The sequence below is a fragment of the Carassius carassius genome, chromosome 2, assembly GCF_963082965.1.
Source record: "Carassius carassius chromosome 2, fCarCar2.1, whole genome shotgun sequence".
NCBI lineage: Eukaryota > Metazoa > Chordata > Actinopteri > Cypriniformes > Cyprinidae > Carassius > Carassius carassius.
In genome coordinates, this window is record NC_081756.1 from 12,693,182 (window position 1) to 12,715,605 (window position 22,424).

The following is a 22,424-nucleotide window of genomic DNA, read 5'->3' on the forward strand; positions in this document are numbered from 1 at the left end:
TATTTAAAAAAACAGTTTCTGTGAAAACTGTAATATTTTAAAAAATAATAATTCTACAAAGGATAAATAGAAAGTTCAAATGAAAACAAGTAAAACATGTAAATGTATTTACTGTCACTTTTGATTAATTGAATGCATCCTTGCTGAATAAAGTATTAATTTCTTTCAAAAGTAAAACAAAAATCTTACCAACCACAAACTGAAGAGTAGTGTACACTCACACACAGAACTGTTATATCAGTCATCTCCAGAATGTTCTGAGCTCTCTCTCTCTCTCTCTGTATGGTTAATCAGTGTGTGCAGAGATATTTTAGTAGTCCACTCTCACATCTGTAATGAGCTGTGTCATTGCTCAGATGGCCCAACTTGACCAGCAAATATTAGAACACATGGTGAGATCGCTACCATCATCATCATCAATCTCCAAATATCATCATTTGTTATTATAATTAAGAGTTTTCCACTAATCTCCAAATCTGCAGTCACACTCACTGAATATTTAAACTTATTTGGGTTTACTTGATAACATTCTTGTCTTCATAATATTATTTTTATTCTTGTCTTCTTTTAGACTAGCTCTAATAACGTGCCGGAGATCATCAAGTCTCGGGTTGAGAAGATGGCTGTTTTCCTGGATGAACTCAACATGCCCACCATGGATGACTTTGGTTCCCAGCTGCCCTTGGGTCGACTGCGGCTTCTGGTACGGCCTCCAGAAACAGATCCTCAAGTGTATCAAAGTAAGACTGTATGTGTGCATTTTTGAGTATATATTTTAGATGTGCATGTGACATTTTCCTGCTGGCTGTGATGGGGCCTCCTGGTGGAGGGAGGACTCAGATATCAGGGCACCATCTGAGCTGCTTTAATCTTATCAACATGGCATTCCCTACAGTGAGTAGAAACTGACTCTAATCTAGGTAGGTATGTCTGTAAATTGATCGAATTCTGATGGAAATATGACTGCATCGCTTTCCTGTTGGCACACATCATGTAACAACTTTATGTAAAGGCAGCAATTGACAAATAACTAAAAAGGAAAGAAAAAGGCATTTTTATGGAAATAAATCCAAAAGTAAAAAGACTAACCACAATTTTGTATAAAAATATTCTGATTTTGTTTAAATACTGAAAACTATCTGCTATGGGATGTATGAAAACTTTAATAATACAAGTATAGTTGATTTACATGGAGTCTACATTAAGTTTGAACTGAATTACATTGCAGCTGTGAAGAAAAGTAGGCATAGGAAGAAGTAATAAGAATCCTAATACAATTCTCACCTAGTAAGCACTATAATAAACCATGCACTAAAGCACATGACTACAGATGGTATATTTGGATTAAACCAGTGGTTATTATTTTTGACATAGCCCAGTTTGAACCTAGCTTGAAGATTCATACAAATGACGACAAAACATGAGCAATTTATCATAAAGGGTGTGAGTTGTTTCTAGTTTTTCTTTCTGAATAATGAAAACCTTGCCCACCACCCACTGAACCTGATATATGCAATAATGTCTAAGCCTTATAAGCGAAGCTCTCTCTCTCAGTTGATGTTTTAATATAATGTTTCTGTGCATCAAACTCAAACCATACTTATCTGCTCTATTTATCTTCTGTTTCATCCGTCCCTGTAATTCCTTTCTCCTCTTCTTTTCTCTCCAGGAGTCTCAGATAAAGCGCATCTATGGCACCATGATCAGTCAGAAGCTGCTGGAGTTTGAGGAGGAGGTGAAGCCCACAGGGAGAGTCCTACCATGCCAACACCGCCCGCAAAATCTCTTCAGCCTCATATATCATGATACCAGAAAGATTAAATAAAACTTATCAGTCCATTTTGCCACTTCAACACCACAAGCCTGAGATTCAGATGTGTTTGAGGAAAAGAGTGACTGACCGGAAAAAACTGTCTCTCACTTTTCATCGGTGACACATACATGGTCATACAAAATAACACCTTTTCAGAACTCTTTCAAAGCATCTGTGAATGTTAGGACACTTTTTCTTTTGAGCTTGATCAGACAATATATATATATATATATATATATATATATATATATATATATATATATATATATATATATTATACCAAACAAAATTTAGACTTCAGGCTTTGTGCATGTTCATTATGTCCTCCAATGAAGGTTGTTCCAGAGTTTATTGCAAGCACACAAAGACTTCTACGACACCAAACAGAGCATCACCTGCCTCTGGATTCATGAGTGCTTCAGGTACAAACAGGCACAGGCCTGCACATAAAGATACTTGTGTCAGAAGAAACCGATAAAGTTTTGTGCATGTTTCAGGGTCTTCTCTTCTTTATCGATTGGTGGACCATGGAGACATGGACACTTTTGAGGGACTTCTGTCAAAAAAAAAAATTTCATTGGCTTTTCATTTCAATGTCCCCTACCACACAGTTTTCCCCAACAAACAGCGGGAAGTTGTGGCCTAAAGTAGAGTTTGACTCCTAACCCTAAGGTTGTGGGTTCGAGTCTCAGGCCGGCAATACTACAACTGAGGTGCCCTTGAACCCCCAACTGCTCCCCGGGTGCCGCAGCATAAATGGCTGCCCACTGCTCCACACACACACACACACACACACAGTGCTAATTTGTGTTTCACCAGGTGAACGACCTGAAGATTTTTTTAAATAAACTACTTTTCAGATGTTTGTCAGAGGTCTCTTATACTCCCCCAAGCTGCATTTATTTGAACAAAAAATACAATACAAACAGTAATGTTGTTAAAATGTTAATACAGTTTGAAATAATTTTTTTATTATTATTTTAATATATTTCAGAATGTAATTTAATCCTGTGATGGCAAAGCTGAATTTTCAGTAGCCATTACTTCAGTCTTCAGAGTCAAATGACCTAGCAGGAATCATTCTGATAAGCTCATTTGATGGTCAACATTTATTTTTATTATTATTAATTTGGACAATATTTTTTTTATATAGAAAAATGTAAACAACAACATTTATTTACAAAAAAGAACATATTTTGTAACATTATAAATGTCTTTACTGTAACTTTTTATTAATGCTTCCTGGCTGAATGAAAGTATTACTTAATAAAATCTTACTGACCCAACTGAAATGGTAGTGTTAATCAATAAATAAAAACTACTTTTTAAATAAATATATACTTTTACAAATAGACATATTTAAAATGATTTAATTTGAATTTATTTATTGATTATTCATCAAGTTACATTCCTAGCCCTACATATATATTAACATCGTATTTTTATGGGGTTTTATTTTACTCTAGGTGAATTCCTGAGGGAACCACATGCGTATGAAGATCTGTTGGACTTCAAAGCTCTGAAGGTTCATTTGGAGAACCAGTTAGAGGACTATAACCTCACACCTGGTGTGGTGCCCATGAGCCTGGTGCTCTTTAGAGATGCTATAGAACATGATGAGAGTACAGTCAGAGTGAATGGAGTAGTTTAACTTAGTGGAGAAGATCTGGGCCAAAAGATTGCAAGCCTGCAACAGGAACTCCAAGAGCTATCACCATTGTGGCTTTAAGTGAAGCTGCTTCTGGGTGACAGTCTCTGTAACTTATCAAGGTGCCATTGAATGATGACATCATATAAAAAACAAATTTCACTTGTGCTGTTCTATTGGAGCCATCAATATTCATGGAACAGTTTTATTACAGTTCTCATCATTTGCTTACGTCCCCATCACAATACCCATGATTCAGTGCGCACTCTCAAGTCCCATAATTTAGTGACCAATCTCCTCAGCTCTCATTCAGGGCTTGCACAAATATAACTTTCTTCAAAATCACACACACTTCAGCCCTAAGATCCCCCACCAGCATGAATAATTACCTTTCTCATTCCCACAAAGAAGAATGCAATCGCGTTACAAACCCCTCAGCAGGGAGAATAATTAGGCGGCCGGTTCCCCAGCCCATATGTCACTCACTCGCATGCAGGCATTTACTGTCAAAGGCACATATAAGAATGCTTTATATGCATCCTGTCAAGCACACGCCGCACTGTGACATTAAAACAGTCTCACATGCAGCTCAGTGAATGTGTCTCAAACGTCACAAACACTCCATGACATGCCGCTGTGCATAGCAGATTGATTACAAAATTAGCAAGCATAACGTGTATGTTTATATGACGGCATGTTCAAATTAGTTTCCTTTGTGATCAGTTGTTTGTTCAGTTTCCTGCAGGAATGATGTGTGCCTGTGTGTTTGTATTCATTTACATTTTAATGTGTTTGTAAATGTTGCATTGACCAAATGACACACATGATTCATGCAAGTAAATGAACTGTTATGATTCTTATGATGGAGACAGCATCCTCTTCCTGGCCCTCAGTAATGTGTTTGGTATGTGTGATCAGACAGCTCCGGGGGAACATGTTGCTGGCTGGTATCGGTGGCTCAGGCTGCCTTCATGTGTGGAACCATGGAACCATGACAACAACAGCTCTTCAAGTTGACCAAGAGGAACAGATAAGAAGCCTCTCAAAACATCTCTTGAGCTAACTTCATATAGTTCATGTCTTCTCTCAGTTCAGCTACTTGATTAAAGAAACGTTAGTTAAGAAGCCTGGTTGGGATGACAGCAAACCAGCATCTAAAGCCATTTTGCTGGTAGTTTAAAGGTTTATATGAACATTCATGCATGTTATGGTGTGTTTCAAGACCAGCAGATGTAGAGACGTTGGTTGAGTTATACTTTCAATATCAGATCTCGGATATAAAGCTCTTTTAATATATACCAAAGGCTTGGATATTTTGTCCTGTGGCATGTTGTAGTAAATGTTTCCAAATGCTGAGGAATAATTCCTCTTGCTCTAGTGCTCAGGACCAAAAGATCAATTATGTTATGGACATTGTAGCCGTCACAGAACAGTTTAATGTGGCCTCGATGGAATATTTGACATTTTTTTCTCCCCATACAGATATTAATAAGCTGTCCTGGCAGACAGGAGTGGAAAACAAACCCACTGTGTTCCTGTTTAATGACACACAGATTGTTGACGATTCCTTCCTAGAAGACATTAACAACATCCTGAGCTCAGGGAAGGTGCCCAATATCTATAAGCAGACGAGCTTGATGATGTGTGTGTGTTTGTATACATTTTTAATGAGTGTGACTGTAGGTTCATCTTCTGCATGACAATAAGAGTAGATCTTTAACATGTTTCATTTGATTAGATTCAGAATGTTCTGTAAGAATCAGCCAGGAAGGACAATAATCTGGAGAAATCAGACGCCATGTTTAACTATCTGATAGAACATGTCAGAAACATCCTGCACACTGTGCTGTACATGAGCTTTGTAGGAAATCCATTCAGGTGCAATTTTATTTTTACCATGTTTTATTTACATGACAAAAAAAAAATGATGTTGCTAAGTATTTGCAGCAATGCTACATGTAATGAGAAATGGGGCAAACAACAATGCAAATTGAGTCAAATATTGATGTCACTTCAAAAATGAAAATGTTGGCAATTAAATTATACTGGGATGTGGTTTTTCTGTATGTTCCACATGAATTGCATAAAATGAATTGCATGAATTGATTACATTGCTGCGTAATTTTACTGTTCTGAAACAATAGAATTTGTATTATTATTAATACTCTTTATTTAACAGTACATTTGTATTGTTGTATTATTTTTTCTCATTTTCACAATAGTAACTTTACTGATTTTTTTTATAAGTGAAAAATTTTATTATTATTATTATTAAAAATACAGTAATAATACTAGTATTTTATTTTACAGTGCAATTGTATTATTGCAATAGTAATTTATTTCCTCATTGATTTCATTTTTATTTTATTTTATAATTTTTTAAGGGGTGTAGATAAAGACAACAAAAATATGCAATCTACGTCTGTTATAGTGTGGCAGGCATAGACATGCTGTGCCAGTCCCACACTATGGATATCACATGGAAAGGCATTAGTGTGACCCACCATCACTTCAACATTCAGTGTCTCCACAAAATCCCATGTGCGTGGATTTAACATAGCTGACTGTTATACAGCACACATGCACCCCTACTGCTTATAATCTAACACGTTCAAATAGTGAGTCAGCCTTGATTAACATGCTAACATTGAGATCCATCCTGTGGCTTCTTATGGCTTAAGATTTCTTTCTGTAGGCTTGATTCACAGTGAATGGCAATACACGGTTTAACCAAACAGACCCGTGCACAGTATAGCTGCTTATGAATCAAGTGATGACTCAGTGTGTGAGTTCAAAGTGGATGACATACAACTGTGTGAAGTTAGAGGAAACAACAGGAGACAACCTCTATGCCACTGTCATTTCACACACATCAGGAAGACAAAGCTCTGTCCTCCATCTACAATCTTTTTTACCGTGTGCTGTTGTAAACTCACAAGTGTCTTCATAAACGATGTAGTAAATTTGGCTTCCCCTCTCTCTCTTTCTGTTTACTTTTCCATCTTTAGCTTGCTGTGTCTCAAGTCAATTTCAGCTTCAGGGGCTTTATTGGCATGACGAACAACAGTGTGTTTGTATTGCCAAAGCAGTAGCAGCTTAGCTGCAGACCATAGTTATAGTGTACCAAATCAGTAATGATAAAATATGACAATGAAAATAACAAGGTAGAGCTATAATACAGGTAAATATTAGGTTAAATGAGAGACAGCGATAAGTAGATGCAGTACATTGTCCACTGGCCCCCAGATGCTGGCAAAAACATTCTTGCTTGGTAAATTATTCCTGTCACACTTACAGCACTATAGAACCATGCATGGAAATGTTCTCGTTAATCACTCTTTTGCATCTGCCATTACATGAAGAAGGCGGTTGTGTGAAATGTGACCTGTAGTGCCCTGACTCATTAAATATGACAGCCCGAATCATCTAAGCACTCACTCTTATTGGTCTGGCAGTGGTCTGACTTTAATTAGCATGATTGGACTGGTGGGTGATATTAGTGTTAGTGACAAATCAATGCAAACCATCTTGAACTGTCTACATAATAGAGGTTTTGTGGGTATGTTTGCTTGTGTGTGTGTGTGTGTGTGTGTGTGTGTGTGTGTGTGTGTGTGTGTGTGTGTGTGTGTGTGTGTGTGTGTGTGTGTGTGTGTGTGTGTGTGTGTGTGTGTGTGTTTTTTTTTTTTAGGAACCGTATTTAACAGTACCCAGCACTTGTGAACTGCATGACGATAGACTGGTTCTCTGAATGGCCATGTGGCACTCTGTTGGAAGTGGCAGAAAGATGTTTGGATGGCCTCTCATTAGGGAGCGTGGATGGGGTGAGACACATCAACAGAAAGACGATCAAACAATTGATTTACAAATGCTGTACTACACACAAATACACAAAGGAATGTTATGGGTTAAATAAGTTAAACTCTACCCTAATAAATGATTTTGACATGTATATCAGTTTGTTAACAATAATAATGAAAAACTACAGATGTACTTACAGTAGAATCAAGCATACGGCAGTTGCCTCCTAGACTTCCATTGGAAGTGCATAACTCTCTATGCATTTTTGTTCATTTTAAAAGGTGTACTCAGTAGTTTTTTTGTCTGTTGTGCTGGCCATCGTCTTGGACTTATACCCGTAGGGATGTGGATGTAGTTTCATGCATTTTATTTATTTTTTCAGTCAGCAAGGCCATTGTTGAAATGGTCAAATTGTAGTCAGGCTAGGGCAGTACAGCTGTTTTCAACACTGATAATAATACAAAATGTTTTTTGTGAACCAAATCAGCATATGTGACCCTGGACCAAAAAAACAGTCATAAGTGTAATTTTTTTCTAAAATAAATAAGCTTTCCATCGATTTATGGTTTGTTAGGATGGAACAATATTTGCCCGAAATACAACTATTTGAAAATCTGGACTCTGAGGGTGCAACAAAAATTTAAAAACTGAGAAAATCGCCTTTAAAGCTTCCCAAATGAAGTTCTTAGCAATGCATATTACTAATAATAACCTAAGTTTTAATATATTTATGGTAGGAAATATATAAAATATTTTACAAAATATTTTCATGGAACATGATCTTTACTTAATATCCTGATGATTTATCGCATAATAGAAAATTTTGACCCATACAATGTATTTTTGGCTATTGCTACAAATATACCCCAGCGACTTAAGACATATTAGAATGATTTCTGAAGGATTATGTGATACTTTTCCATTACAGGCATCAATTACTGAGTGCACCTTTAAATTTGTTGTTTAACTTAACCTAGAATATTCATATTTCATACACTCTACACTCTCAAAGTCCAATAAAATCAGTGACACTGACCTCTAGGCTTTAATTTCCAGTCTTTTTGAGGTACTTCATCTCTTAGTGGCTGTTATTGAATCATAATTGAATTTCAAGTGTCGAGTTTTATCAGGAGTCTTTTACTCTCTCATCCTTCATCTCTGTGTTTCATCTTTTTTTTGTTTCCTTTGAGAGAGATGTCATACAAACCAAGTTTCTTTTTGCTCACTGTTTTTGAAATACAAATAGTTTTGACAATGTTGTTTCGAGTGAGTTCAAGACTAGCTTGTTTTAGTCTGTTTTAGGATTAGTTTGGGTTTATTATACTTCTGTTGTGACCTTGTGCAAGGTTTGTTTAAAGCCGAGGCTGCCACATCTTGTAATTTCTCTGGTGGCTTCACAGATCCAGACTAAAGTTGCCAGTATCTTTGTGACCGTGCACAAGCCTGTGGCCCAGTTCTCTCTCAGGATGAAAGTAGAACTGAATTACGTCACACCCACCAACTTCCTGGAGCTGGTTTCTGGATACTGGAAGTAGGAATCAAACACACTTTTTTTCAGATTTCTCTTTCCTTTTGTTTGTTTTTTAGCTGCCATGATGATAAAAAAATTTTTTTGATAGTTTCCTGTTCCTACTTTACTGTTGTTTGCTAATTGTATTTCTAACTAAGGTAAAATATTTATTCTGCAACACTCAGGTTGCTGCCTGAGAAGCGTGGTGAGCTCGGAGAGCAAGTGTCTAACTTGAGAAATGGCTTGTTTAAGATCGACAACATGCTCAGTAAGGTGGGGGCCATGTCTGTAGAGTTGGAAGAGGCCAAGAAGAAAGTGGCTGAGTTCCAGAAACAGTGTGAGGAATATCTGGTTGTCATTGTGCAGCCGAAGAGAGAGGCAGAGGAACAGCAGAAGGTGTGTGTGTGTGTGTGTGTGTGTGTGTGTGTGTGTGTCAGTCTGTCTAATGTTGAGGCTCTTTATTAGGGATGAAAGGTATGAACAAACTCTTATATTATGGCATGATTAATTACAACTGATCACGGTGAGAGTATACTGTATATTGTGATATGGTCATTTTTGTGGAAAAAATTACTATATCACAACCTTGAAATGTTTTAAATATTACATAATCATATATTAATTAGGGGACTTCATAGTAAAAGGAACATCATCTTTTTTTGACTCAAACTGTGATGAGTGGTGTGGGGCCGAGAGACGGGGGATTTTAGTTTGTGTTTGGTTTTTATTTGTGCGCGTCAGTCGTCCGTGTGTCTTTATTTTGTAATTAAAGTTTATATCTGATTGTCCGCCGGTTCCCGCCTCCTTCTTCCCGATGATTGTGAAGGTTTAATCGTTACAATAACATTTTCAAAGTTTAACTTTGTAATATTAGAGTTAAACACAATACTTTTAATTTATTATAATATATAATAGTGTACATATATTTAAAATACATACTATTCAGTTGGTATATACAGTCAAACTGCTCAGTAGCCCTGTTTTTGTTTTTTTTGTAATTGCATGCTGATGTTTGTGTTTGGTAAGATGATCTGTGTGCATTTGTGTGTTTTTTATTTTGTATGTGTTGGGTAGTGTGCATTCTTGGAATATTTATAACCTTCTAAGACTGGTGTGTGTCTTAATGTGCGTGTCTGTGTAGGAGATGGGTGCTCACAGTGAGAAAATAGAAGCAGAATAAATAAAGTGTAAAGCCATAGCTGAGAACGCTCAGAGACCTAGATGAAGTGATTCCTGATCTAGAGTAAGCCATGAAGGTCATTCTGCATTCATGCGACTATTACTTTCAGTACAATATAATACAGCTATCTGAATATGTGACATAATGTTTTCATCAGCGCATGAAACTGTGGTAATGTTGTTGGTCTGTCTTCAGGCTCTGGAGTTGCTGAATAAGAAAGATATGACGGAGCTCAAGTCTTATGGCAGGCCTCCAGCTCTTGTGGAAACCGTCATGCAGGCAGTTATGATTCTCAGAGGATGTGATCCAACTTGGGCGGAGGCCAAGAGGCAACTGGGTACGAGAAAGAGAAAGTTCCAGATCTTTATTAAATCACTCCATCACACTGATGTCTCACATGGATTCAGGCATGAAATCCATACCAGACTACTGTATAGCCAAAATCACATGAGCCAAACAGGGAAAGGGGAGGGTTGGGTGATTCATTAGCATGCCAGGGTATATTTAAAAAGGTCAGCACAATGTGATAGAAAGCACATAACCACAGAACAGATTGTGGGGGGAAAAAATGAAATATGTGCTTGCCTGAGGCTGAATTCAAGCCATTTGTTTTAGGAGAGGCCAGCTTCATTAAGCATTTGGTGAATTTTGATAAGGACAACGTCTCCGACCACGTGCTGAAGATCATTGGACAGTACTGCAAGCAGCTCGACTTCCAGACAGAGATCATCAGACGGGTCTGGTTTGCTGCAAAGTCCCTCTGCATGTGTATATTTAATGTAGCCTAAATCTCAACTTATTATATTAATGTAATTAAGTTAAATATAAAACAAGCAATTTGTCACTGCCAGGACATTAACATTTTTATAGAAAATATTTTATAGTCTGTTATAGAAAAACAAGTTATGCTTTTAGTCCAGAGCCTCAATCATAACATTATAACTTCCTATTAGAGACCTGCACGATCGCGGGACCCATCGCAGGAGAGTGTGACATGGGACAACACTTGATGGGCAGGTAGAGACTCATGTGTGCAGGATGCAGGAGAATAGTTAGGATGTGCTCACACTAGGCAATCTTAACCGTGCTGGAGTGCATTTGACCCCCAAAGCCTGGTTCGTTTGACTAGTGTGATCGTTCCCTTTAATAAATAATAATAAACCACAAAGTTAACAAAACAATTCACTTTGTTGAGTGAGAGTGCTTCTCTGCTGTCTTCATGTGCTATCGGAAATTTCCAACTTATAAAGTCATGATTACGAGCTCCTTGCATTAATTTCTGTTAAAAATAACAGTGGACAGTGGTTTGTGAATGCTGATCCTTAGCCTAAATAATTTGATTGGGATCATCCTCTCCTGTGACCCATGATATGTCTGTATGTGTATTCAGAGCCAGTGAGCAACGGATTTTCATAATAATAAAAAACTGCGTTTACGCACAACAAAATCAAGATTCAAGATTTTTATTCGTCACATACACAATTATATAGAGCATATATAACCAGCAGTGAAATGTGAGTCAGGTCCGCTCCATGGACAGTGCAATTATTAAAGAATACAACACAGATGAAAATATACATAAATATAGCTATGAAAGAATGAAATACAAGTAAACGATAAAAATATAAGAATAAAATATAAAAAAGATGTATATTGTAGAATTAAATATAGAAATGCAAAATAATGTGCATGAAAGTAAACTGTAGTCTTAAATATTAAGATATTAGGGATGTACAATGTGCATTATACTGTAGTCTTAAATATTAAGATACACAGGAATGTACAAGAGGCAAATGTGCAAACAGGTTGACACTGTCAGTGTGTCAATGTGAGGTAGTGAATAAAGAATATCTTACTGATTAAGTGAATATTAAGTGGAGACATGAAGATGTTAAGAGGCTGGTTTTGAGTTTAGGAGTCTGATGGCCTGGGGGAAGAAACTCCTCCTGAGTCTCTCGGTTTTTCCCATCAGGCTACGGAAGCGCTTACCAGGTGGCAGCAAAGTGAAAAGATGGTTACTGGGGTGGATAGAGTCCTTGATGATTTTAACAGCTCTGCTTTTTCAGTGTTTGAGGTAGATGTCCTGCAGAGAGGGGTAAGCAGAACCGGAGATGCGCTCAGCTAAGCGCACAACTCTCTGCAGGGCTTTGCAGTAAAATAATTCATTCTGTCCTTCTTGTCTTAGCTTATCTTTAGCACCCAGTATAAAGTTCTTATGGCTTTTATTGATACATGAGTCAACTAACATCCGATGCATCTAGAGCACTTACTGTGAGTTACTGTAATTTTGTGCTGAATACTGGTTCAGTATTGCATAGTATTGCACACTTCACAGGTTATGGCATTATGCAGGTGACAGCTCTAACACTTAATTTCTCTTTCCTCTCATTCATATGTCCTTGCTCGAATCCTCTGCTACTCTTTTCATCTCTAGTGAGAGAACTGGGGGTGCTGTGTTCTCCGGGGTTCAGTTTTGCAATGTTCCTGTCTAAACCCATGGCAGTGCACGAATGGAATATCCAAGGCCTACCGTCTGATGCCTTTCCCTCCGAGAACGGAGTCATCGTCACCCGTGGCAACCGGTCAGGCCCAGAGAGCCAATCCCTTAGCACTAATTAGAATAATGATGATATCTCATGAATAATGAGCAGTAATGAATAGTTATTGGAGAATAATTATCTAAAGATAATAGTAAGCTCAGTTTTCTCTGATTGTTCATTTATAACTAAAGATAATTTCCTCCCTTACTCATACAGTACATGCACACACATACAGTACACACACACCAAACTGATTAATGACATTTTGAGATTATGGATTATTAGGAAATAGCCTATTTATGGATAATGTGAGAGCTAATGTTTCTCTCTCTCTGTCCTTCCCCACAGATAGCCACTAATGGTGGACCCTCAAGGACAAGTGGATTATGAAACATGAAGTCCAAATGGATGAATATCTCACACACACATTACCATGTATATGAGTTAGAATCCTTGTACTGAACACAGACTACATTATTTCACCATAAATGTCTTTGTAACAAATACAGACACCAGACATCGGCTTTATTGTTTTTAATATAAGAAGTTCTATTTATAGCACATGTAAAAGCCCTTTCACACAAAAAAGTGTAATGAATAAACCTCAGGCTGAAGGAAAAGTAAATTCACGTCTGTACAGTAGAATTTGAGAAGAAGGTTCAACACTCTTCAGCAATAAAAAAAAACAATGAAGCACAATTTTTAGTTTATCTAAAGTTATTTTTGCTTATTAGTATGGATGAACTGGATCATCAAAGGTCAGCAGCAAAGACATTAGTTAATAAAATGGGTTGTGTCATTTAACATATTTAATTATTGCAGGTTTGCGTCATTTTCTGAGTTTGTATTTCACTTTTTTAATTCATTTTGATGAATACTAAATCTGTTTTTTTTGGGGGGGGGGGGGGGGGGTAGGATGAATTAATGCACGTTCACATTTATTCTAGAACTACATTATGTTCATACAGAGGACACAACAACACAACTACTCTGATTTCTCCCAACATGGGGACAGGAGACTTGTCAGTCAATAAATGGGAAAACAAAGTAACTGGCATTACTTTTTTGAGAAAGTAACTCAGATATTTTCTTGTAAATTAAAATAACAAACACAAACAGAATGGTAGGTGGATGGATGGGCGGATAGGCTGTCAGGTGTGTTCAGAAGGAGATATGGGGGACACATACTTTCATTTCATCTCTCAGGATAATTTGCTGTTCAGCTTCAGCCTCTGTTCTTCGTCTCTCTCTGTCTGTGACCTTTTCCTCCTCTTTGCAGGTCTTTTCTCATCTGTGGTGGTGAGTGTCTGGAGCGGCGAGTGCCGTTCACACGCTACAGTTAAATGCTGACATTTAGAAACAATAACAAAATGACAGAGCCGAAGCCTCTTTTCTGCCTCCTCCAGCTTTTCTCTGTCTCTATCACATCCCATTTTCTTTCTTCAATGTCCATTTATCACTTTTGAGTCATATTTATCCTCTTTGCTACCTTTACGTTTTTCTTTGTTGATGTCATTATCTTGTCCTCTGTGCGTCCTTCATGTTCTTTTCTAGTCTCAAGTTGTCTCTCTCTCAGGGGTTGAAGGTTATACACCTGCAGATGCAGTGGGGATGCATCCTGGGGAATGCAGTGCAGTTTGGTTCCCCGATTCTTTTGCAAAACATCCTTCTAGATCCTTCACTGGCCACCATCCTCAACAAGTTCCTCACACAAGTTGGTCAACACGACTCAACATTTGCATATAACATTGCTTAGGTTCAAGTTTTGTATTTATACATATGTGTCTGTCAGTAGCATTAAATAGATTTTAAGATGTTATAATGCAAAATTTATTTAAATGTTATTTTTCATGAAAAAGTATTTTTGTTAGAAATATATCTTTAAATCATACAAATCATAATGCATAATGAAGTTTCTTTTTAAAAGTGGGAGATAAAGAAGTGGAATACAGTCCTGAATTCAGATTTTACACGACCACCAAACAGTCAAATCCACATTAAACTCCTGACATCTCTTCCAAAACCACCATCGTCAACTTTGCTGTTAAAGAACAGGCCAGTGTGTATGTTAATGAACTTGTTCCCAAGACAGAGGTCTTTGAGGATGAAACATAACTCTGTGTGCATCAGGGTCTGGAGGGCCCGCTGCTGGGGATCGTGGTGAGGAAGGAGCGTCCTGAGCTGGAGAAACACAAGGACTCTGATGATCAGCATCGCTTCTGCCAAGAGGAAACTGCAAGAGCTGGAGGACGAGGTCCTGAGGTGGGCGACACAGACACATGCACGTCACAGCTCTGCATTTACACCTTTATACAAGTGCCACTAACACATCTGTGATTCTAATCAACAGTGTATTTATACTAGCAATTCTCAGTTTTTGCACGCATCCATTTTGTTTATGTGTGTGTACAGGTTGCTGAATGAGGCGTCCGGCTCCCTGTTGGATGACGTTCAGCTGGTGAACACCCTGCAGTCCTCCAAAGTCACGGCCACAGAGGTTGCAGAACAACTGGAGATCAGCGAACTGACTGAGATGAGCCAAACTGATACCACCAGAGAGGTGAGAGAGAAAGAGAGAGGGATGAGGGGGAGGTCAAGGAGAGAGAGATGGTGTGAGGGAGGGTGCTGAAAGGGTTGCCAGATTGGATTAAAGATTGCACCTCTGAATAAGGCAGAGAGAAAAAAAGACTGCTGAGTTGCGGATTTTAATAGCAAGAGAGGCAGATAAAGCTATAGACACCACTCTTTGTGTGTTTGTGTTTGTGAGTGTTCAGGCCTACCACCCCTGCGCCCAGAGGGCGTCTATCCTGTTCTTTGTACTGAACGATCTGGGCTATATAGATCCCATGTATCAGTTATCTCTGGATGCCTACATCAACCTGTTCAATCTAACTATAGAGAGCAGCCCCCGCAGCCACAAACAACCTCAACAGACACACTTATGCAGTGTACAGGTCTGAAACACAAACTCACACACTATGCAGTTACTATGCAGTTTTTGAAGGGTATTTTCACTGTACTTTTTTAATTTTATTGTAAATTTAATTTAAAAAAATCAATATTTTTGTGAAAATTACATATACTCTATACACTACCAATCAGTGAGATTTTTGAAAGAGGCCTCTTAAGCTCACCAAAGCTGCTTTTATTTGATCTGCAATACAATAAAAAGAGTAATATTGTGAATTATTATTATTATAGTAAAAAAAAACTGTATATAAATAAATATATTTCAATATGTAATCTATTATTTATTAAGCTGACTTTCAGAGTGATGTCAGAGAGTTTGATCTGTTTGCAGATACACCTGTCGAGGGCTGTTTGAGTGTCACAAGCTCCGGTTCAGTTTCCAAATGTGTGCCAAGATCCTGGAGGTGTCCAGGAAGCTCAACACTGATGATGAATACAGCTTTTTTTCTCCAGGGGGGGAACTGGTGAGGGCTGCATGTGGGAGTGTGTTTGTGTGGGTACTGGTTCTGAAAGTGGATTATGGGAAAGGATTGTCTTGACTTGTTTAAAAATGAAAAAGTCCTCATGTTACATAAAGCATTTTGTGTTGTGTGTATGTGTGTTAGGTTCTGGATAAGGAGAAACAGATGGATAACCCCTGCTCTGGCTGGCTGTCGGACTCTAACTGGGACAACATAACTGAGCTGGATAAACTGACTAATTTCCATGGACTCGTGGCCTCGTTTGAGCAGTACTCTTGAGACTGGCACCTCTGGTACACCAATCCAGAACCAGAGAAAGCACCACTTCCTAGTTATTTATCTGCATGTTTTTTTACTTGCATGCAGTTTTACTTAGTGCCTGCGATTCCAGCTCATGACCGGGATCTTTTATCTTTTATCTTTTATCTTTTAGATGGACCGGCTCCATCTTTCAGTATTAAATGATGTGCAAATTAAACATTTGTTACTGAAATTATGGGAACACAAACACACTTGTGAAACTCTGTTGCTGTCTTGGATAAACAAGCTGCATTCACTGTTCACGTAACGCTTGGTTCTTGGGGAAGCTGAACAAGGTTATCTTTCCCTTACAACCAAGAAACACACTTCTTTGGAGACATTCTTCTCAAGCAAGTCCTGTGTAGCGCTTTCGGCGACTTCTTTAACCTTAATGAAGCACGTTGATGGGCGTGCTCTTGTTGTGGTTGATGTGTGCATGCATTCTTCCAGTTACAAGTGCCAATACAAGGAATTCCGCACTTCATGCCATCATGAAGAGCCATTTTCGAAAAAAAAAAAAAAAAACTTTCTGAAGTGTATTTTGCACAGATATACTCTGTCATACGTCCAGATCGATTTTCTTAAACTTTAGTCATGTTTAGCAATGGAATCCAACACTTTTAGCAGTGCAAATAACTCTGAATCTAAAGAATCATTTGTTTGGGAATCAGTTTGGATTACACTTGCCACAGTTGATGATTTTGATTTGCAGTAAAGAACAGATTCATAAATGCCTTTCATTTGGAAATCGGAGCCAATGTCAGAGTTATATGGATTTAAAATGGTGATCTGTCCACACTGGCAGAAGAATACATAGACCATTAACTGAAGCAAATATCATTCAGTTCTGGTACTTAACAAAATAGTCCATGGTTCGCAGATCCTAGTTAGGGAATAGAAAATATCATTAGAGCGATATGAAAACAATTAAAGTCAATGAAAAGTCCCCTTTTAAAGTTAGTGAAGTGAAACACATTATCAGCTTGTTCCTTAATTTCCCTCTTCATTTTTCTTCCCTCTCTCCCTTCCTGACCTGATTGCCACAATCTGTCTCTCTTTTCCCTGTCTTTTGCTCTCTGCAAAAGAGAAGGCAAAAAAAATGCAATGAGCTGCAGAGGATCATTCCGACAGAATCGCGTCTCTCTCTGCGTCACGACTTTCATCATCAATAACCTGGGCTCTCAGTTAGTAAGGCTGTAAGTGACACACGCACACACAACAAATAAACAAACAAGCTAGTATTACAATGAATCAATGAGCAAAGAAATTCACTTTTTTGTTCTTTATATTATAGTGGCTTTTGGGTGAGATGTGAAAATGGCAAAGTTTTGTGTTACATTAAGGTGAAATGTACACAGATTGTCAATGACACCATTTTATAAGAAGCTGACATTTTCCTGAAAATTGAACGTGAGACTGCTTTTTAACTCTTACCTCTCTGGAGTTGCACCAAAACCCATTTACCCTGTGAGTGTGTGTGTGTCAGGTTTAGTGGACAGCACCATGACTCCTCTGATCTTTGTGCTGTCCCCTGGTGTGGACCCAACGGCAGCACTGGTTCAGCTGGCAGAGACGTCCGGTGTGGTTCAGCGCTTCTTTGCCCTCTCGCTCAGGACCAGGCACCCATCACAACGCAGCTGAACAAAGAGCGAGCCGCAAATTGTGAGGTTATCTCTCAACCTCTGTTTTTGCCAATTTTATCTGCCTGTTTTTTGCTTCCTGTGCTACCTCTTAACGAATTCCCTGTTAAAATTATTTACTAAGATGAGTAGATTGGAGATTGGGAGTTATAGGATCAGTACAAATTAATATTTTTTTTATTTTCTTTGTTTTTGGTTTTTAAAGTAATACTTTTATTCAGCTATTTAATTGCAATAAATTGATCAACAGTGAGAGTAAAAGCATTTAAAAAGTTACAAAAGATTTATTTTTTAAATAAATGTTTTTTTTTTTAATTATTATTATTTTTACTTTCTGTTCATCAAATAATCTAAAAAAAAAAGTGAATCAGTTTCCACAAATATTGAGCAGCACATTGATATTAGTAAGACATATTTCTTGAGTGCTAAAACAGTGTATTAGAATGATTTCTGAAGGATAATGTGACACTGAAGACTGAAGTAATGGCTGCTGAAATTTCAGATTTGTCATCACAGGAGTAAATAATATTTTAAAGTTGTAATTATACTTAACAATATCACTATACTGTATTTTTAAATAAATAAATGCAGCCTTGATGAGCATAAGAGATTTATTTCAAAAACATCTTCAAAACCCCAAACCTTTTAATGAAGTATACTGTGTATATTCTACTTTCAACCAAAAGTAGCTTTATTTTACTTTTATAGGAGTACTTTCCACAGTCTCTTTGACCCTGAGAATTAAACACTTTGTAGCATACATTTACATTTATGCATTTGGCAGATGCTTTTATCCAAAGTGACTTACATTGCATTCAAGTCATACATGTTATTAGTTATTCCCTGGCAATCCATGACCATGACGTTGCTAGCACAATGCTTTACTATTTGAGTTCAGGAATGTTGTTACTGTAGATTTAGTAGTCTCTATAGCCTCTTCACACGTGTAATGAGTAACAGTGCTTCACCAGGTGGCTACAGTAAATGTGTGAATGTTTGTGATGTCATGAAATACAAGGGGTGATCCATATTTAGGGATTATAGAGTGAATGAATAGCATGGAGAATTGGGAAAGGCTCCTTTGTCTATAGTTGATAAGTAACGCCCTAGCAACTGAATAGAAATATGCAGTTTATTGCATTTTTAAGCGATCTTGCATCCTTGTGTTCTCGCAATATGTCATCAACCGCTGAAGTTCAATTCCAGTACTCAAGAACACAAGTACAGAAGAGCTTCTGGAGGCATGCCGTGGGCAGAGCTTAAGATTCACCAACAAAACACAGAAATTTTTATGCAGTTTTACATCGCGTCTGCGCTACCTGGGATCTTTTATCGCTGGGACGGCTCCATCTTTCAGTATCAAATGATGTGCAAATCCAGCATTGAACTAAGCATTGTTTCTAAAACATTTGTCACCAAAATTATGGGAACAAACAATCAACACTTGCAAAACTCTGTTGCTTTCCCGGAAAAACAAGCTGCATCCACTGTTCACGTAACGATGGGTTCTTTTGGAAACTGAACAAGGTTATCTTTCCCTCACAACCAAAAACACACTTCTTTGGAGACATTCTTCTCGAGGAAGTCCTGTGTAGCGTTTTCGACGACTTCAGTAACCTTTATAAAGCACATTGATGGGCATGCTCTTGCTCTCGCTCTGGTTGATGTGTGTGTGTGTGTGTGTGCTCATCCTAGTACAAGTGCCCATACAAGGCATTCCGCCCTTCAAGACATCATGAAGGGCCATGCTCGAGAAAAAAACTTTCTGAAACTTATACGGATTCCTTGGATGTGTGAGCTGGATAAGCTAGTAGATGATTTACAAGTCCAAGAATGTCATCCAGATTTCCGACTGTGGTTAAGCTCCTCCCCTTACCCAGAATTCCCCATTGCTATCTTGCATGCAGATCAAAATCACTACTGAGCCACCCAGGGTACACACACACATACACACACACACACACTTTACACACTAAAGACAGATGTTTGAAATGGTGTGTGGTGTAATAAATGGCAAAGGGCTTTGTGTGTGTGTGTGTGTGTGTGTGTGTGTGTGTCTATAGGGGCTGAAGTGGAATATGAAGCGTCTCTATGAGCAGGTGTTGGAGTCTCAGTTCTCGCGCTGTCCGCAGCCGCTGCTGTACCGTAAGCTGCTCTTCCCTCTGCTTCTTCCACAGCATCATCCTGGAGAGGAAGAAGTTCCTACAGCTCGGCTGGAACATTGTCTACAGCTTCGATGACTCTGACTCTGAGGGAGAGAAAGAGAGACAAAGATGTGAATTTTCTGTATTTATACTGATTTCTGTGTTTTCCAAAGTATGACCCATGTGAAATGTGAAATTTTTCGTGAGGAATTGCATTTTCATATACAAGTGTATTATTTCATGCATTTATTAGTATATTAATTTCATAGCTTCCACACAAACTCCACAATGTTCACATATATCTTGCATTTTAAAATGCAATTTGTGCCAAACCTATTCCCAAATAATAATAATTTATTTAAATGTATTATGATAATTGATAATACTCTTTTTTTATTTTGCAATACTGTAGTAGTAAAAAAAACATGAAATCATGCGCAAAAAGTCCTTTAAGAAAAAACCTTCAAAAGCCTTTATTCAGGCCATAAATTTACAAAAGTGCAAAAAGTACAAAAATGTGCACAGTGCATAGACAAAACTTTTTCAATATCACATCATCATCAGTGTCTGCATATGGATAACACCCATGATATCAATTATAGATATTTTACCATACCACTTCTAAAACAAAATAATAATAATAATTCACCTGGATAAAACAAAAACTGTGTCTGTCTTCATTTCAGGCTACAAAGCAACAAAATGTGATTTTTTTTAAAGAGGGGTAAAAATGAATAAATATTTTCTGCTAATTTTTTTGGGCTGCAACATTATTAGGATTTAGTTGAAGGCATGCCTCTTACCCTCGCTCATATTCTCAATTAAACTGCATATTCACCTTTGTGTCTTGGTGACACTGTAGCCTAAATAGCATATCATATTTTAAGATCTATATAAGCTGCATATGTAATAGCTATTGCTTATGGCTGTGATATTATTACTCAAAAACATGTTTTAAAAATATACCCTAGTTCAAATTATTCTGTGAACCTATATGCATTTCTGGCGACTTTATAGGTTTGTAAAAACGAATTGTTTACAGCAGTTATTCTTTTCTCTTTGTTTTCAGATGAGTGAAAATCTTCTGAGATTTACTTGGATAAACACTTTTATGAAATAAAATGGGGACTTTTTTATTTTCATTATAATCTATATCTTTAACTTTGAGCATTTTTAGATTAAAAACTTGAGTTATTTAATTTTTTATTATCCCTAAGTAAAATTTTGGCTGATTTGCTTCACTTCTGGGGACAACTTTGTCCCCAAACTTCAGCTTAGTAAATTCAGCCACACTCACAGAATCTCTTATGTGTTCTCTGTTCGGTCCAAACACTGAACAGTGTCTTTAGTGTTTGTATAATCATCACTCATAGTCATAATGTATGAACATTATGAAGAGATAGAGCGTCCCCATATGGCGAGACTGTTTCCCTGACTGCAAAAGAGCAAGAAAAACCCACACACTCTCACGGACAGATCTTCTCATTACTCGCTCACACTTTGCATTGAGTAGATGTCAAGACATCACACACACACACCCTTTGATCCGTGACACCCCTCTTTACCCTGCTGTGAGGATTCCCGTGTGTCCTCTTCAGCAGGTCAGTCTGCCGCCACAGTTCTGATCTAATGAAGACCAACAGCTCCTCCATGGGGCCAAAAGTTGAATCTCGTATCGTCTGGTGTTAAATGATACCTACTTGAGTTCCTCTGTCTGCTGGTCTTTCAGGACCCACATCTGTTACTATAGCAACCACATCCTATAATTACCCTCAGTCAGTGCCTTCATGGTGACTTGAGTGCACAGCAGAGGCAGCTCTTGAGTTTTAGGCAGTAGCAGAAACGAAATCGCATGGATTACTGGACTTGGAGGGTGAAATGGAAATTGCAGCAATTACAGTTTCTGTGAAGTTTTAGTGACAAACAGTTTATCTACTATCAGTTATTTAATATGATAAAAACTAAAGAAATGTGTATGAAACTGCCCTACAGCTTTACATTTTTATGATTGCAACACTACTATCAACTATAGTATCCATCTGAAACATGCTAGCAATGTGAATATAGTTATCAGTAACTTCATCAGTTGCCAGCACTGGAGCACCCAGAACTATTCGGACAACCCCCCAGTGCTGACATCACCAGCCAGATCACAGAAGCTTGAACCCACTTCCACACACTGTTGTCTCTACAGCAGCAAATCACCAGCACTGGAGCCAGCAGGGAAGCTAAAATGCGTATAAAAATGATATTAGAATTACTGTTCTGATTGCATTGTTGAAGGTCTTTCAGCATATGTGTCACTTTGAGTGTGTAACTCTGTGTTTAGGTGTTGGAACTTTCTTACGATGTTCTACAAAAGATTAGAGATAGACTGTGAGGGTACTAGGAAGCTTCTGAAGGATGACCTTTCACCTCTT

At 37.8% G+C, this 22,424-nt stretch overlaps 1 pseudogene; it reads left to right on the forward strand.

Moving 5' to 3' along the window:
- Positions 1-20,182, forward strand: part of LOC132098534 (dynein axonemal heavy chain 2-like) — a 61,968-nt pseudogene extending 41,786 nt beyond the window's left edge.
- The last annotated feature ends 2,242 nt before the right edge of the window (positions 20,183-22,424 follow it).